Consider the following 17,529-nt stretch of genomic DNA (forward strand, 5'->3'; position numbering starts at 1 on the left):
GGGGCACAAGTCTGGGATAATACTGAAGGGAAGGGTTCATGTTCTTCTAGTCTCCAGCTAGGTGTGGTGGAGGTCCCAGGGCCTGCTCCCAGTGCCCCTAAGAGGCCAGAGAGGAGCCATCTGGGAAATGGTGCCCAAAACAACAAGGTCCCCTTGGTATTCCCCTAGCTGGGTCAGCGTCCAGGGGGGCCAGGGCAGGGAAGGCATGGCTGCTCATAGCTTCATCTTGTCTCTGTTCTGGAGTTTGGCATGCACAACTTTGAGTGTGGTCAGGAAACTGCCCAGGAAGAGGATGAGAAATGTGATGGCTAAGACAAAGACCTGCTACTCTTTCCATTCTTCCTGGGTAAAGAGGTCAGACAGTGTGATGGTGTTATAAAATTGCCAGAAATGACCACAGAACAGGAATGGTAGGAGAAAAGCAAGGCCCCTCCACATCCAAGACTGGAATCCCCCAGCTATGAGGTCCAAATAATTCCTTTCTCCCAGAGCCCCGAGTCTGTAGAGGCATCCACTCTTATAATGATATTGTAGGAACTGAACACAGCTCTAAAAGATGGAAAAGGCAAAAACTGATTTTGAAACTTTTGATAGATGAGTCCATTTGACCAGGTCAACATTATCCCGAATAGAAAGGTGGAGACAGTGGTGAGACACCCACCAACCTTTAATTCTGGAGCCATTGCTGATGAGGATGCTTTCCTGGATGGTGAGTGTATAGTAGTACCAGACCAGCAAAAAGTTGAACACTTCCTCAGTTACTCTGTAATGTAGGAAGAATCTACAGGCTATGGCACCAAGCAGGAAGATATTATTTGAGTAAAGCTTGAATTTCTCATATTTATCCTTTTAAGCAAACTTGGTCTGGTTACTGAGAAGGGTAACGGTTGACATTGCCCAGAACCAGACTGAGATATAATCTGTTTTTCTTGGGCAGGTAAAACTCCATATCAAAGAAGATATTCTGCCTTTCCTTGATGCTGACACTCATGTGCTGAATGAGGTCGACCTCTTCACAGTTGCCAAGACGCTTACATCTCTGGAGACTACCTTTGAGGTCTGGCCGCTTCTTCTGCTTGCTGATGGAGCTACTGCAGGAGGCTTCTGACTATACATTTGCTGGGTTTCCTATAATTCATGGAATTCTTCCTCCAGTTCGTGCCACTCGTGTTTGCATCTCTCGAGCTGCGTGAAGGGGTGCAAGGCGAGTGGCGGCTCCTGCTGCAGCTCGCGCAGCCCATGTGAGCTCCACCCACACCCTCATCAGGTACCAGCTATTTTTTCTTTTCGCTGGAGCAGCAGTTTGTTCAAATCACATTAACTATCCCTAACTGGGAAACGTTACACTTTGGTAACTCCCTTTGGGCAAAAGCATTTCCCTTTCTCTTGTATTCAAGGATCCTGACAGTTCCACCTAGGAAGTTTGGGAAACCCCAAGGACCCAGCTCAGGCCTTGTTGACAGGCTGAGAAATAGAAGAAAATGTCACTAAACAGGGTTTCCCAGGACCTTCTACCCCACCCCAACTCCCCAACCCCAGCCCCTGCTTCAGTGACTGGTGCAGAGCTCAGGTCTCTGGCTCTACCCTGACTGTACAAAAATCATTACTTTAGCACACATATATACATGCACACTTATCTTTTAATAATGATTAAGAAGATTATCTTATAGGGCAAATGGCCAAATCAAAATGTATCATATCTCATTGCAGGTCTACCTATAACAACGGTGCATCACATAGTTACGAGCTATGTGATCCTGGACAAGTTCCTTAACTTCTGTCTGCCTCAGTTTTCTCATCTGCAAAATGGGGATAATTCTAGTATCTACCTCCCAGGGTTGTTGTGAGCTTAGAAATAAGATATTTGTAAAGGACTTGTACAAACATTAAAGTGTTAATAAATAGATATTAATATAATAGATTATAAATATATTATATATTGTATAATGCAATATATTATATGCTTTATATAAGGATTTATACAATAATTTATATGACCATGTAATAATTTATAAAATTATATAATATATGATAATTTATAATATATCAATGTATTATATACCATATTAAAATATATTACAAAAATAAGTATTAGCTGACTTTATGACGATGATGATGAGTCACTATGAAGTATATTTCTATCTATTAATATAGGACATCTTAAATTCAACATGTCCCAAACTGAGCTCATCATCTTTCCCCCTAAACAATCCTCCCCTCCTAACTTCTCTGTGACAGCAGGGGATATAACACCATTCTCCCAGGCCCTCAGGCTCCCAACCTAGGATTCAGCCTGGACTGCTTCCTCTCTCTCTCTCCCACCATCAGAGCCTTTTGCCAAGGCTTATTGATCTCACCTTGGTAGCATTTCTCCAATCTGCCCCCTTCTCTCCTCTAATGCTGCCATCACCCTTGTTCTAGACCCTCATCAACTCTTTCCTGAATCCTCTCAATAGCTGCTGGTGGGTCTGCCTCTCAAGTCTCTCCTCACTCCTACCCATTCTCCATTCAGCCACTAGAGTGATCTTCCTAGAGTGCAGGTCTGATAACGTAACAGACCTACGCAAATCTTCTCTTGGTTGTCCAAAGGCCTTTGTGATCTAGGCCCCTCCCAACTTTCCTGTCTTCTTAGATTGTTCTCTGCAATCCAGTGATCCTGACCTTCTGGCTGTCCATGAATAAGACACTGCATCTCTCAGCTCACTGTCCCCCATGCTTCTCCCTCCTCTGCTCCATTCACTGACCTCTCTGGCTTCCTCTAAGACCCCATCTCCTAGGAAGCCATGCCTAAACTCTCTTAATTCTCATGTCTTCTTCTCTGAAGGAGAATCATTTTGTCTCTTTATGGACTTGGATGCTAGTTTGGGAGGGGTGGGAGTGGGGAAGATTTTCTTTTGGGTGACAGAAACCTGCCATATGTTCTATGTGTTCTTACCCTGAAAGCTTGCATGTAACTAAAGGACTTTCACCTTTTCTAGAAAGCTGTATTCTTATTTCCCTAAGGGAGATTCTGGGTGGGGGGAGGAAAGAAAGTCAAATCCTGATATTCTTGGGGGAAACCTTGTAAAGTGGGGTGGGGTGGGGATAACAGCTTAAGAGTGAAGTGTGAGTGACTGCCAAGATTGAATCTGGTTTGCAAGATGTACTTCTGGGCCATGGCACTGTACGTGCATGAGAGCAGGGCCAACAAAGTGCTAGTATTGAAAATGTGAGGAAAGAAAGGCAATTGGGATTTGTAGACCTCTCTATGGGGGAAGAGAATCATTTTTCTAGCATCTCCTTCATGCTAGGCACTGTGGTTAGTACTCTCCAAATATGATCTTATATCCTCACAACAACCCTGGAAGGTAGGTGCCATTGTTCTCTCCATTTTACAGTTGAGGAAACTGAGGCAAAGAGAGGTGAAATGACTTGCTCAGGGCCATACAGCTAGTAACTATCTGAGGCTGAATTTGAACTCAAGTCTTCTAGCTGCCTCTTATACCTCTCCAGGTAATAGAACAGATTTTTCTTGCCCTTGAGGGCAATCTAAGTCACAGTATCAGATAAAGCCATTGAATCTCAATCAAAGCTTTCACCTTACGAAAAATGTGGAGGACAGTTTGTACTTCCCTAGGGGCATAGGAAAGTAATGGCCAGCTCCACTTGCCAAGCACCAACTCTGTCCTGTCTTTAGAACATGGGTCCTTAACCTGGGGTCCATGAGTAGATTATGGGGGATCCACAAACTTGGATGGGAAAACTGGCGTTTTTATTTTTACTAATCTCTTGACAGAAATTTAGATTTTGCTTCAGTTACTTAACACAATTCTGAGGTGTCCGTAGGCTCTGCCAGAATGCTACAACAAATAGCAGCTTCCATTTGTTAGCTTGGCCCTCTGGGGATCTCTGACTTAGGAAGGAAGGACTATTTAAGTTTCTTAAGTTTTTGTTTCATCATCTGTAAAACACGTGCAAAGAAAACCTTCCCTATAAAGGGGTGATTGGAGAATCAGATGAGATCGAGTATGTAAAGTGCTTTGTAAACTGTAAAATGAATCGTTATTGTCATCGGTTCCTAGAGTTAGAACTGAAAATCTTCTTCCTCCTCCTCTTCCTCCTAATTTTTAAATTAGGGACTTCAGAATTAGAGACTCATTATTTTTTTTTCTTTCTGTACTCAGGTTCTAGCACATGGCCTTTCTCCTCCTCCTCCTCCTCCTCCTCCTCCTCCTCCTCCTCCTCCTCCTCCTCCTCCTCCTCCTCCTCTTTCTCTTCCTCCTTCTCCTTTGCTCCTTTGAGGAGATAGTGCTAAATGACCAGGGGCAGAGAAAAATCTAACCAGAACCTGAACCAACCCAACAATAGCTTAAGGAAATGGGTCTCATGGAAAGTGTCAATGGCAGGAGGGATTTCTCCAGGGGATTTTTCCATGTTTCCATCCAGTTCTAACATTCTGTGACTTCCAATCCAAGCATTCTCCCTTCTACATCTGTGCCTATACCTGGAATACATTCCCTCCTCTCCTCTACTTCTTAAATGTTAACTTTAGGAATTAGTTTAAGTAATGCCTGCCTTCCTGACCCCTCCCCCAGTTGTTAGTACTTTCCCTTTCCCCCACCAATTAATTTGTACTTCCTTATCCATGTATAAGTTCTATTCCATTCTTGAAGGCAAGGACTAATTTTTTTTCTACACCTTTCTATCCTCAAGATCTAGAACAGTGCTAGACATATATGCATATATGTATTTGTACAGGTATACACATGCGTATATATGTATATGTATAGATATACATAGTGCTTAAAAATGCTTATAATAAAATTAAACTGTGATATCAACAAGAGGGTGACATACAGTTACAGTGACCATGCTTTGATTCATTCTGTGAAATCTCAAGTGAATTGGAGTTAGGGAATCTTGGGTCCTATCCTTATCCTATATGTGTGACATCAGATCATTCCTTGAAATTTTTTTGGGCTTCAGTTTCCCATAAAACAGATGACCTCTGAGTTCACTTTCACTTCTAAATCTATGGCCATGTGATGCTACAAAAGAGCATTTTTGTGTATACCGTTTGACCCAGCAACAGCAGTACTTGGTCTGTATTCCAGAAGAGGTAAAAAAAACAAAACAGAAAAGGATGTATCTGTACAGAAAATATAGCAGCCCTTTTCTGGTGGCAAAGAATTTGAAATTGAGGGAATGTTCATCAAATGGGGAATGGATGAACAAGTGGTATATGATTTGATGGAATACTATTGTACTATAAGGGATGATGAACAGGATGCTCTCAGAAAAATGTGGAAAGATACCCATGGACTGATGCTAAGTGAAATGAATAGAACCAGCAGACCGTTGTATACAGTAAGAACAATACTGTAAGATGATCAAATGTGAATGACTTAGCTATCTTCAGCAATACAATGATGCAAGACAGTTCTGAAGAACTTATGATGAAAAATGCTATCCTCCAGAAAAAGGACTGGAAACTGAATACAGATCTAAGCATAATTTTATATATAATATTATTAGATTATAATATAGATGTAATACAGATTATAATAGATGTAGCTAAGCATAATTTTATATCTTCCTTTATTTTCCTTGATTTTTATCTGTTTTCTTTTACAAGATCACTAATATGGAAATATGTGTTGCGTGACTACATATGTAAAACCTACATCAAATTGCCTGTCTTCGCTATGAGGGAGTTGGGGAGGGAGGGAGAGAATTTGGAGCTCAAAAATTTTAAAACAAATATTAAAAATTGTTTTATATGTGATTGAGGAAAAACAAAATATTAAATAAATAATTTTTTAAACGAGTATTTAGAACAAGGCTTTGGAAAAGGAATGGCATTTGTCCATATGACCATGTGTCTCAGTTTGGAATTTGGGAAGTATGGGCACTCTAAGGCAACAGAGCAGGGCTTTTGGTAGCGGAGTTGTCTTTTAACAAATATGTGGTAGTCATATCCATAGTTATTTTGGAGGATGTGCTTATTCCTACTTTGCTGGTAAGAAGAGTATGTCTAAACTTGGGCACTATGAGTGAAGAAGCAGGTAGGTGGTATAGTGCATAGAGGATGGGGCCTGGAGTCAGGAAAACTCATCTTTATGAGTTCAATTCTGGCCTCAGACACTTAAGAGCTGTGTGACCCTGGGCAAGTTACTTAATCCAGTTTGCCTCAGTTTCCTTATCTGTAAAATGAGCTGGAGAAGGAAATGGCAAATCACTCTCATATCTTTGCCAAGAAAACCCTAAATGGGGTCATCAAGAGTTGGATGTGACTGAAAAAAGACTGAATAACAACAAATGAGTGAATGAAACCTCATCACTAAACGGGAAACAATGGCCCTAGACAGGTCCTCCAAATCTCTATGGCACAATTTTGAGGGGACACAAAATTAAGCTCATACCCACAAATTAAATGTTCTGGACAATCCCTCAAATGTAACCTGAAGTCTTTTATTGGTACAGGAAATTAGCTCTGAATTTACATGGACTGAGTTCAATTTTGAGGGCTTCTCATACAACATCCTGTATGGGGGTGGGGCTTTTGCTGTAACCCAGAGCTCCTCACAGATCGTTAGAATTTGGCTTGTTATGCCACCACCTAGTGGTTTTTATTTTAATTTTTTCCCCCCAAGAACATGGATTTGACTCATCATAGGCCTCCACCATAAAGAAAAAAGACTTTTAGCTGCAAATTCAAATTCAAATGCAGACTAACAAGATGTTGACTATAGGACAGGGATTTTTAAATTGCAAAAAAAATTGCAAAGAAATCAGATTTGAGTCTATAAACAACCAAGGCACCTACTATTTGCCCCTTCAATAGATCTCTGCCTTCTCCAGAAACCCATATAACCCTCTAGATTTAGAAGGATACTCTGGGTAGCCACTGTCCCCCATCCCAAGGGGACAGGTTTCCATTTAGCCAAAGCATCAAGTAGTTATCTCCTCTGGGGACTCCTACTACCTCCAGTTATTCTGATGCAGTTCCTCAGACTTATAATACCATCCTGGACGGGGCTCCTTCACAAAGGAGAAGGCTCCCAGGGTTGCTAAAGTCACACAATCCAACCTTTTGGTGTCTTCCTCTTTCCCCAGTGACTTATATACTTTTGCTCTCCTCTACTTCCCACATATAGAGTTCATCCAGACTCATAATACTACACTAAGAAGTAACTCACTTCACACCAACCATGAATAAGGCTTTAGAAAAATTGTAATCTGTAAAGCCATGATCTCTGCAGAAAAGCAGCTTGGAGATTAAGCAGACAGACTACAATTTTTGCTGTTGCTCATGTAATCTATCTGACCTGGGTAATGATGATTCATGGCCCCTTACTAATTCATTGATTAAGGTGACCATCTGTTAACCTGACATGAGCAACAGAGAGTCTGTTGTCATCTCAGGGCATGCAACTAGGATGTTTCAGATAGCTTCCTAAGACTTGTCAGATCTAATGACTCCTACCTCCCTACCTGGGGCAGCTCAGATGGGAACAAATGATCCTGCCAGGAAGAATTCATCATGTGGTGAACATTTGAATGACCTCCCTTGTTGTGGGGAAAACACACTGTGAACTTAAAGGCACAATATCAATGGCTTATTATTGTTGACATTGTCGCTATGATATGATGGGATTCTTGGGAGGATCAGATGAGAAATTAATGTTGGCATAGTCAGAAAATGTTGGAGGAATGCAATGCAGTACAGGGAATTCTGGGTTTCTAGTCAGAAGACCTGAGTTCAAATTCTGATTCCTCCATTAATGTCAACCTGTGAGACACTGGACAGGTCTCTGGGACTCACTCTCCTCATTTGTAAAAGGAGGAAGATGGATTAGATGACCTCTGAAGCCCCCTCCATACCTATGGTCTCTACATGTGTCTTGTCTCCCTACTCATCTATAGGGACAGATTGTGTTGACTTCGTACCTCACCAAGCACAGGTGACAGGATCCTGCTCACACTAGCACTTCATGATTACTTATCAAATGAATGGATAAAGAAATGAACTAAATCTCCACTATTGTTATAATCATTTTTCCTGCTGGTTCTTGGAAGGAAAGAGACGGGGAGATCTTGCTCTTACTTCTGAGTATGTATGACCATATTTTTCCCAATGTAGCATAACTTCTGAGAGAGCAAAGACAGTCTTAGGCTACATTAAGTAAACTCTAATGTCCTAAGGGCAGAGGTCAAGAGAATGAAAAACTTTCAGCAGAGGTGATTCCTGCATTTGGACAACATTTGGGCTTTCTTCCCACTCTGACAGTCTATGAAGGAGAGTACCAGATCCACACCCACAAGCAGAAGGGCTAGTTAGGGTCAAGGTCAAGTTAGCTGGTGAGAGATTCCATCCTTTCTTCCTAGGTTGGGTGCCAAATGGTCTCTTGGGATTCATAGGTTTAGAGCTCGGAGGGGTTTTACAGGTTATCCAGCTCAGCTCTTTCATTTGATAGATGAAGCATCTGAGGACTGAAGTAACTTGTCCAAAATCACTTAGGTAGTAACAGAGTCAAGATTTGAACCCATTTTCTCTGACTCCAAATCCAATGATTCTTACTCTCCTTCTATAACTTCTGCTTCTCATCTCTCTGGTCTAGGTGTTTGGCAGCTTTAGGGGTGCTTAGAGATGCTCTCCCTTAAGTATATCCTGGGTCAAGAGTTCTTTGTCCACCCTAATTCCCTTATCTTTGTACCTAGCTGACTTTCTAGGACAGGGACTGGGACAGGAGAAACCATCTAACTTGCTCCTTCTCTCCTTTTTCTGCCTTGGCTGAATCTCTAACCAAGTACAGTTATTTGGCTGTTGAAATACCTCTCTCTCACTCCATTTATTAGACTGTGGCCTATGCGAACTAGAGTCCTGTCTTGCCCAGAGATTCTTAACCTGGTCCTTTGGAGTTAAAGGGTCCATTGACCCATAAATGGATTTCAGGGGGTTCCATCAACTTGAATGGTAAAAAGACATCTTTTTAAAAATCCTATGTAATCTTTTATTTTGGGGGAGGATAGTTCTTTGCAGTCCTGTGTATTTTTTTTTTTTATTTTATGCATTTAAAAATACTCTTATGGGGTCCACAGGCTTTACCAGACTGCCAGAGGAGTCCATAACATAGTAGATATTGTCTTCTCTCTGCCCCCAACCATATCCAACATAGAACTGTGCATGCAGTAAGTTTAACAAATGTTTGTTGAATGAATAAGTGAGCCAGCTGGAGCATCCTCCCCTCCCTAGTAGTGAGAGAGATCTCTGCCTTGCTGAAGAGTTGGACTAGATACAGTCTGTGGTCACTTCTAGTTCCGTGATTCCTGTGTGAACATGGGACTTGGGCTTCATATTCTATTTTTGATACTTAACTAGCTGTGTGATCTTGAGAGCAGGTTCTTTCTTCTCTTTGGGCCTCAATTTTTTCCTCTGAGGGGGTTCATAGGTCCATTCCTAAGGTCCCATCCAATTCCTAGGATTCTGTGCTCCCTTTTAGGATTTTCCAGAAAAAAGAACCCTTGTGAGGATTCTCATGTATAGAACCATGGCAGTTAGAAGTCAGGGAGATCTGAATTCAAATCGTGCTTCCTCCACTTCCTGGGTTAGTTACTTAAGTTCGTTCTGAGGCCTCAGTTTCCACATCTTTAATGGCCTCCATATTATAGAGTTGTTATGAGAATTACATAATATAGGGAGAGTTTTGCTAATCTCAAAGCACTAGGTAAATGTCATTGATGTTGTCATTAATTTTATAAACCTATAAATGTTCCCAGGCACTGAGTGGTTCCAGAAACATCTGTAAAACAACGATCCAAGACATTTCCAAAGGACTCATGATGAAAAATGCTATCCACATCCAGAGGAAGAATTGATGGAGTCTGAATGCAGATCAATGCATACTATTTTCACTTTATTTTTTGTGTTTTTTTTCCTATGGGTCTGTATTTTCTTTCACATTACTAATATGGAAATATGTTTTGTCTGATTGCATACATATAACCTATATAAAATTATTTACTGTCTCTGGGGTGAGGGAGGAAAGGAAGGAGGAAGAAAATTTGGAAGTCAATTTTTTTTAAAAAGAATGTTAATATGTAATTGGGAAAAATACTATTTTTTAAAAAGAACTTGCTATAAAGGCACCAAGTGCTAAGACTCTAGAAGACTCTATCCTCACAGCCCTGGAAACATATTAGTCAAACATGTTGGAGAGCTTGTGGTTTAGAAATGGTGTCTCCTGTTGGGGGTGTGAGCTCAGTTTCATGTGGACAGTCTCGGGCAGGTAAAAGTGAGGACTTCTAAACCTTAGAGTTCTCATGAGGCCCCCCAGGGAATGGCTGGGAATTGAGGTGTGAGACCCAGGCTATCTCGTGCATTTCCTCCTCTTCCCCGTGGGAAACTTGCTGGGGAGAGCATCCCACCCTTGAGATTAATCCATGGTCTGAGCACACCTGTTGTTGTCTAGCTAAGGGCTGAGAGCAGGCACGGTATTCAGGTGCAAACTATGTGGTGGGAGAGCTTAAGTAGGGTCAGGAAAGCCTGAAGACGCTCTTAGCGCTGAGGGGCCCTTAGAGGGCCAAAGGTCCCTCCCTTCTCCCACTCCCATTCTCTTGCTGTACAATCTTTGCCTCCTTGGGAGGAGGATTCCTCTCTCCTGAGGAAGAATTCACCCTGCACATGTAACCAAGACCCTGAATAAAGCCTAACCCTTGTTCAACTCTGGAAAGTCTCTTCTCTCACACGTTTATCCGGTTTGGCCAGCCGAAGACCTGCAACAGGTAAGGAAAGACTCGGGTAGCCCTTCGGTCTCTAGGCCGAACAGTCTCCCTCTGGTTTTGTGTGTGTGTGTGTGTGTGTGTGTGTGTGTGTGTGTGTGTGTGTGTGTATGTTTGTATGTGAGTGGAGTCATAAGCAGGAATTCTGACATCTAGGACAAATTCCATAGGCAATTCTGACCTGGGAGGCATTCCTATGAAATCAAATTGGGGTTTTGCAAATCTGGGAGCTTTATAACACAGAAACTAGACATCATGAAATCTGTGCTGAGATTTCCACTAAAATGTCAATCCATGAAGCATGAAATTTTTATTTCAATGCTAATTGCTAGGTAGTTTTATCTCTTTCAGCTTGACCACTGACCTATTTTTCTTTTATTGAAAGCCTCCAAAACCAGGAATTCTAGTAAACAAAATAAATTCATTGGAGGGCTGTCTGGATGGAGAATAGCAAACCCTGTTCTGAGGCACCTCCTATCCACAGCAGGATCGCAGCCAGGCCACAACTTCCTGGCATGCCATGTGTACTCTGGGTTATTGGGGGTGACACAATTGCCCTTCTGGCTGAGTGAAAGGAATGTCTGAACAAATTCTAGCCCAATGAATGTCATGAATTATGATTTCCCGGGAAGAAATGACAAAAAGGTCAGAGAAACCTGGGAAGATTTATATGAACAGATCCAACTGGGCAGAACCAGAAGTATTTATATTTTACACAACAACATTGTAAAGATAAAGCTTGGAAAGACCTTAAGAACTCTCATCCATACAGTCACCAATAAGAGTATCAGTGATGAAGTGCATTATCTATCCATCTCCTCACAGAGATGACAGATAAGGTGCACATCTAGACATTTGGGTAAGTGTGGAAAATTGTGTTGCTTGACAGCATATTGGTTACAAAGGTTTTTGGTTCGGTTTTTCGCTGGGGGGGCATTGGTGGAAAGGAGAGGAAATTAAATGCTCATTAAATAAAAGGTTGGTTTTTTTTGGCTTTTTTTTAAGGAGCTAAACCCACTCCCTGAAGATGGGAATATCTTGATCAGTTAGCCCCAACTTTGCTACTGGAAAGTGGTCTGAGGAAACAACACCCTCATTACTCCTCTCCTGGCTGTGTGGGTAGGATGGTGATAGATTAGTGGGGATGGGAGTAAGGGAAGGCTAGGGATTAGAAGACAGCCTCTGACTGCAGCTGTGCCTGGTCTGGAGACAGCTCTCAACCTATGGTATGGAAGCCAAGAAGATCAATTCCCTCCATGTCAATTCCAGATTAAAAGAACATGTTGCTACTTACCATTTGACTAGACCTTGACTCTAACCACTCCAGCTTGTGCACTTGAATTTGTTGTTCCTTCTCCTCAGGTCTCTGAGCAAGAAAGAGTCATATCTGAAGGGGCAATATCTGTCCAGCAGTCCCCCTGTGTGGCCATGGTTCCTACCCCAGAACATACCCCTGGGATGCAGGCCTCTACCTCCCCAGCCTTTGGATAGAGGATCAACCCAGGAATTCAGTATGTCCCCTCTCCCTAGTAGTGCCCTCCTTATGGCTCTGGATGGGAGGAGGAGCTGTCTTCCTGGACCCTTTTTTTCTCTTCCCTTCCAGCGTTGGGGAAGCCTTGGTCAGTATGGTTCTTCCAGTTCTACTCCTCACTCTGGAGAGTTTCTGATGAATAAAATCTTTGTGAGGCTCTGACAAGGAGGCCATAGAAAGTGTTAATTTCTGCACTAAAATTAAGTTGGAGGGCATTATTTTGGGAAGAGCACTAGATTTTGGAATAAGAGTGTCTGAGGCCATATTTGAACTCAGGTCTTCCTGACTTCAGGCCTGGTGCTCTAATCTGGTGCACCACCTAGCTGCCCAGAAATAATAGGATCTGGGTTCAAATCCTTGAACAGTTACTACTTGTATGATCGTGAGCAGTTGAATCTCAGTTTTCACTGCTGTAAAGTAAAAGTAGAGATGACCTTTAAGTTCCCTCCCCCCATAGAAGAATATAGGATCATGAGGATCAAAAATGACAAAGGAAAATGTACAATCAGTTGGATCAATCAGAGTGGAGGTCTTCTTAGGGAGGCCATGATGTTGCCCTGAGGGAGCAGGTAATTCAGACATGGAAGAGAACACAACAAAGGCAGCTGGTGAGGGGGGAGTCTCCCCACAGGCTAAGAAAATGCCAGAGCTAGAGCAGATCTTCCTCTTTGGGTTGTATAGCCCAAATCTCTCATTTCACTAGCCCTATGAATGAAGGCAACTTGTCTAAGGTGGCACAGCTTCAGTAAAGGAGAAAGTTAGACCTAATGGAAAGGGTAGCCTTGATGAAAGTAGGAGGTCAGAGAGTGATGTAGCCCTGGGTAAAGGGTCATGGTGGGCTTGAGGGAAGGTCAGAGGATGAGGCTGGTTACAGAAGGGGAAGGTCATAGAAGGTCATAGCCATAAGGGCCTGGTGGACAGATCACAGCAGGAGAGTGGTGGGAAGTTGGTTTGGAGCTCACAGTGGGACCCTACTGAGCTGATCACAGTAAAGAGCTGGGTGAGACAAAAAGTAGTTGGGGAATCTTAACAGGACAGATGGAAAGGGCAAGGCTGCTGAGGAATAGGAGGCTAAGAGTTTGAGCATGGTGATGTGACGCTGTTGGGCAAGGCAGAACCCTTAAAAAATAGGGATAGGTGGATGCTCATATCCCAGTGGCAGGTCACAGTGGGAAATGGAGACCAGGATTGCTTGATATGAAGCCAGGGGTTATGGGAATCATGGATTGAAAGGCTCCTGGCATAGATGCATCCAAAGTCTTCTGGCTACTACAGTCCCACATAATTGTTGGCCAGCTGGTCTTTCAGGGGTGCTTATCTGGTCAGTTAGTTGGAGCCATTGTGTTTGGGACCAATATGGGCACTGGGCTTTTCCTTCATCCTCCAAGCGTGGCTTACTTGCCTTTGGCAAGGGGATGGGATAAATGAGAGCCTGGAAGTTGCCAGAGAAGTGTGATGACCTCTGAGGAGGTATAATGGACCCTAGACCCTATGAGAGTGACCTCTCTCTTCTTAGCTCCTGTAGGCCCTTCTGAGGAGTCACCTACACTAGGGCAAATGGTAAGAAAGAGGCAGAGTTGTTCTGGTCATTCCAACATGGGCAGGTACCAGTGTTTATTCCAGCCCAAGGCCAATCCACTCCAGGGTAATGTCTGGGTTCACTTAGCTACAACTTTATGATAGTCCATTATTAATGAATTTTCTGCTTTTGGATCTCATAATCACGCACACACATAGTCCTTACTGGCTCTTAGGGGTTCGCCAAGTTCTCTTACTGTAAAGTAGCACCATCAGGTTAACCATGAGCCTCAGGAGTACAGCCAGGCAGATGAGGATGATGGCCCAGGAGCGCATGTATGGGGGGAAAAAGAGGTGATGCTGAGGGGCCATCATGGGGATGCGGGGACATCACAGAGTGGGGAGTATCCTATGGAATTCCTACCCTGTGGGAAGGGAGGGGACAAGGAACAATCCATGGGGAGGATGGAGACTGAAGAACCCAACCCAGAATATCCCCCCCACCTCCCATGCCACCAGACCTTTGCTCTTCAGAAGAAGCTGACTGACCTAGGGGAGAGGGGGTGGACAGACCAGGAGAGTGAATTTAGAGGAAGGAGCTGGGGCTCAGAGCATAGGAGAAAAGGAGTTGGGCAAACTGAGGAAAGGTCACTTGGAGGCAGAAAAGATGGTTCAGGGACCCCAGTGTCACACCCTGGGAGAAGAGAAGGTGATAATGCAGGGACCCAATGTCAGAACAGGGAAAGGTGAAAGTGATACTGAGTTATACTCAATGACAGGGAATGGCTTAAGGTGCAGGGCACAGTGCCTTCCCCATGCTCACCCCCACCACAGGGTGCTCAGGAAGTACAGATACACTTAGGGATCTGACACTTGGTAAGGATGATTGCTGTTCATTTATCTGATGAGCACAGTCCAAGACAGTGTTCTTGGATGCTCAGCATTGAAGCACTGGCTGGGGTGAGAGCAAAGTGTCATCCTAGACACTCAGTTCCTGCCTTTCCCCCACTTCTCTTTCTCTTCAAGACTCAGTCTCAGCTCCCCTCCCCCACCCCAGGGAACTGGCATGGGGCCAAGCTGATGCCACACTCACCCTTTTTCTTAGTTCCATCTATTTGGTTGGTAGAATACCCTAAGGACAGAGGAATATAGAATAAAGATAAGAAACCTATGGGTCTTGACCTGGGGAGCTAGATTGGGTAAGGAAGGATTAGTTGAGAGGACAAGAGATGGAGAGACCACAGGGGACAGGGACAAAGAGACATCAGGGATCAGGGAGGGAGGAAAAGATATGGAGATCAAGGAGGTGATTGTAGGGGACAGAGATGGCACTGGGGAGGCTGTCAGGCATCAGGAAATGTTGAAGGAGGGTCTTTGGGGAATGAGACATTAGAAGTCTAGCATTCCAGGAAGTCCTCATCCCTCCCCACTGCCCATCAGTGTTCATTCCCCAAGTACCCCTTTAAAAGGACAGAGAGACAAGGCTGGAGGGCCTGCCTCCCACTCAGCCCCTTACCATCCAGCAGGACACTGTTCAGATCCAGGGTAAAGTTTTCTGTAGCCGGGTGGCATTGTTTGTCTGTGTAAGGTACTCTGCATACATAGCAGCCCTGTCAGAGCTCTGCACCTGAGAAGCTGATGTGAAGTCACACAAGGAATCCCCCCGTGTGACTGCCGGGAGAGAGAAGCCTAGAGAAGGGTGAGTGTTGTCAGTGAATGAGGACGGAAGAAGGCAGGTGGGGAGGAGAGGACCCCGAGCCAAGGCCTCAAGGGAACTGGGCTGGATGGAGCTGGCCTCTGGCCTGCTAGGAACCTTCTGGGTGTGGAACCTCTTCTCAATGTACCATGTGGCTGCCAGTACCATCCCCCACTCCGCCCCCCCAAACACCAATTAGATTTATTTCTTAAGAGTTCTGTGAATACGTATTTATGGATCTGGACTGTAAGTTTCTCCAGGACACTGCCTGCTTTATTTTTGTATCTTTTGCACTATGTCTGATGCACAGTGTGCTGCCTAAAAGCTTATTGAACAGCTGATTGACTGTGACCTCCTTGGGGGCAGACACTGCTTCCTTTGTGTATTTTTATATTTATATTTCCAAGCATCCTGTTCTACTGCTTGGGACATAGTGGACATTTATAAATGCTTGTTGATTGATTGATCAGTCTCCCAGGCAGTTTGGCAACATAAGCCTGTTGCTTTCTGTATCTTCTGGACCAGGAGTGAGAAAAGTGTGGCATCGAGACCCTGTGTGGCCCTGTAGGTCCTCAAATGGGACCCTTTGACTGAATCCAAACATCACAGAACAAATCTCCTTAATAAAAGGATTTGTTCTGTAAAACTTGGACTCAGTTCAAAGGCCACACTTGAGGACCTAGAGGGCCACATGTGGCCTTGAGACTGAAGGTTCTGTACCCCAGCCCAGGAGATCCCCTTTGCCTGGGTACTGATTTGAGGCAGCTTCTGGAAGGGAAGAAGGGAAGGAAGGAAGGAAGGAAGGAAGGAAGGAAGGAAGGAAGGAAGGAAGGAAGGAAGGAAGGAAGGAAGGAAGGAAAGAGTAGAGGAAAACACCAAGTTCCTGAGACACAGCAGAGAAAGGGCTGGAAAGGCTATTCTGTTCTGAACATGGTCTGTTCTGGGAACTGGTCTCCACCAAGAGCTGCTTCCTGGAATCTTGGGGGTGAGAAGTTAGGGAGAAGTGGAGGCCTAGACAGAGCTGGCCCTGGGGAGAAACTTCACCTAAATGTCTGCACTTGATAGAGAAATAGCTCTTCATGCTGCCATTTCTGAAGAGCTGGTTTAGCTGTAAGAAAAAGGAACATTTCCTAGGATCCCATCCTCAGGCCACATTGTGTCCAGAAAAAAAGAGAAAACTCATGCTATTGGGCTAGCATCTCTCTCTGGCAGATACCCACCCAGGTGGGCCTAGATCAATGCAAACGATGGGCTGAGCTCACCTTCCTGGGCACCAGGGACCATCCTAGCCACAGTAGGCTCCGTGCCCACCCACACCATCTTTACAAGTTTTCTAGAAGGGGCCTTCCTTTCCTGTTTCAGGGTCACCCACTTGTTTCCTTCTCACTAACAGGGTGATCTTGGTGAATTGCTGAAGCCCTTTCAGACTCAGTATCTAATTCTATAATATGAAGGGGCTCGCTAGATGGAGTCTAAAGTCACTTCTATCTCTTCATCCTACTCTTTCTAGTTCTTTGCTTCCTTGAGTCTCTTCTCAGCTGTCTTTCTCCTGTCCCCTTAGAGGTAGTGTGGCATACCTGGCTTCGAGGAAGACCTGGGTTTGGGTTCCTTCTGAGACATAATGGGTATGTGATGCTAGGAAATCATAGGATTGTAAATTTAGAGCTGTGAGGGGCCCTCCAGGATATCAAGTCCAATTCGTGAATTTGACAAAGGAGGAAACTGAGGAGAGGAGGTTAAGTGACATGGTGGGGGTCACAAGCAAGTGTCTTAGATAGGATTTGAAGTCAGGTCTTCCTGCCTCCACATTCAGCGCACTAGCTACATGAGCTGCTTCACCTAATAGGTCACTTCCTAGAAGTCGTAGGTGAAGCACTGCCCTGCTTTTGGAGAGGGAATCACTTCACTGAGAGATTTCCTTATCAATGAAATCATAGGTCCAGTAAAAATAAATAAAAAAAACAATTTTGCAGAGAAGTCCTCCCCCCCACAGTCCTGCGCATTGCCCTCCTGACCCCATCCT

The 17,529-nt window shown here is 44.0% G+C and overlaps 1 pseudogene; it reads right to left on the reverse strand.

The window, feature by feature from the left end:
• Window positions 1–213: 213 nt before the first annotated feature.
• On the reverse strand, window positions 214–16,826 carry LOC140502187 (transmembrane protein 120B-like; annotated as a pseudogene).
• Between the last annotated feature and the right edge of the window lie 703 nt (window positions 16,827–17,529).

The sequence above is a fragment of the Notamacropus eugenii genome, chromosome 4 (assembly GCF_028372415.1).
Source record: "Notamacropus eugenii isolate mMacEug1 chromosome 4, mMacEug1.pri_v2, whole genome shotgun sequence".
NCBI lineage: Eukaryota > Metazoa > Chordata > Mammalia > Diprotodontia > Macropodidae > Notamacropus > Notamacropus eugenii.